We start from the raw sequence: 1,938 nt of genomic DNA on the forward strand, positions 1-1,938 counted from the left end.
GGACCCAATGCCCATCTGTAGACAACTGGACATCCCTTGCAGAGGGGTAGTGGGGAGGAGATGAGTTGCTCAGGGTGCAGTGTAGCATTGATGAAACTCACAACCTTCCTCTAGTTCTTAAACGCTTCCTACCCCCAACTACCATGATCCCAATTCTACCTTGCAAACCTGGTTAGACCAGAGGATGCACAGTGGTGCAAATGGGAACTGGAAACACAGGGAATCCAGGACAGATGAACCCCTGGGAACCAGTGGTGAGAGTGGTGATAATGGGAGGGAAGGGGGAAAGGTGTGTAAAAAGGGGGAACCGATTACAAGGATCTACATATAACCTCCTTCCTGGGGGATGGGCAACGGAGGAGTGGGTGAGGGGAGACGCCGGGCAGTGTAAGATATGATAAAATATATATACTGCCATAAAATAAGACTACATGAAAAGATAAAAACCTTGACATTTCTCCAATAATGCCATTCATATTTTGTCTCCTTATTTAAAGCAACTTGTGATATTTTCCTTCCCTGAGCACCTGGAAACACATACAGCTGCTGGTGAGAAACTTGTGTGAATCTCTTTCATAGTGGTAGAACCCACAGAAAGGTCAGGTCTGGTGGAGCCAATGATCTGTGATAAGTTTGAAGCTGTCTACTGCTGTTCTTCCGACACAGACAGCAGAATGGATTGGCTAAGGGTCCAGGGTTTTGGCCTCACAACCTAAGAGTGTGTCGAGATCCTGTCACCTAGCAGCATGATCTGAACCAAGTGCCGTTTCCATTTAGAGCATAAAAAGTGCCTGGCACACAGTCCGCCCTCCAGAAGTAAGGTCTACTATGTGTCCCAGAGTCAGGGTGACAACATACCTTGTCTGGGTTCATGCACGAGCTTTCCCATAGTCTCCCTGACTCAAGCGGGGTCCGTTTATAACCTTTCCCTATAATGCGACCACTAGAATGAATTCCCCACAAACAGAAGTGGGAAGGTTGTTCTTATGTCAGAAACCGTTGCACATACTCAGGGAGGACTTGTGATTGATCTGTGACATTGACCACAAGCATCTCCATGGTCTGAGCTGGGATCTCCTTCCCTGCCAGGTGCCATCTCTCAGCCACACTGCACTGCAGCACAACCCACTCTTGGCCTTTCTCTGCAGCGTCACAGCGTTATTCTCTCTGAAGGTAGTTTCCTCTTCCCGGCAGCCCCATCACTGCACACCAGCGAGGATCGCGCCCCAGATGGACAACCAATAGGAAGAATCACCCGGTAAAATAGTTCTTTGACATCTTCGTCTTTCCTGAGTTCATAAATGAAGTCAGGGGCACCATGGGTGGGGCCTGCAGAAGGTGTAGCATTTACACTGCTAGTCTCAGCCTGTGTCCACTCCTGTCCACCTGGGTGCGCTTCCCCTTTGCCACTGGTCACTCAGAGGGACCTTTGCAAAGGGACAAAGGAGAGGTGGGCACAGTGGCCTGTACAACCTCCCAGCCTAGGGAAAGTATTAGATGGGGGTCAGCGCACGGGAAAGCCACTCAAACGGCAGGGGATGACGCGCGCTTTTAACAATGTGTTCCACTTCTCCATTCTGACGCTCCTTCGGGTCATCAGTTCCAAGGGCCAACTACCCCCACCGCACCCTCCTTTCTTTAATTCTCGCGCACTCTCCCCTCGTTTCTCCCACGTGCGCCCAACGGAACTGCGCAGAACACCCACTCCCGGGGCCGCCTAGTGCCCAGGAAGGTAGCTGGCCCAAGAGACCCCGGAGCCTGGAACCGAGGTCCCAAACCCTGCAGGGAGAGCGGCTCCTGGTGCTCCCGCGTCCTGGCGGCGGTCTCTGGCTTTCAGGCCCACGGAGGCCTGGCCTTGGGGCGCCGGGCCATGAAGGCAGGGAGGACGGCCCCCTCCCCAGGCCCCTGGCTCCCAGTGCTAGTCCTGGCGAGGCTCCT

This window comes from Echinops telfairi, unplaced genomic scaffold (assembly GCF_000313985.2).
Source record: "Echinops telfairi isolate 266 unplaced genomic scaffold, ASM31398v2 ScPeMD7_7466;HRSCAF=8504, whole genome shotgun sequence".
NCBI classification, from domain to species: Eukaryota; Metazoa; Chordata; class Mammalia; order Afrosoricida; family Tenrecidae; genus Echinops; species Echinops telfairi.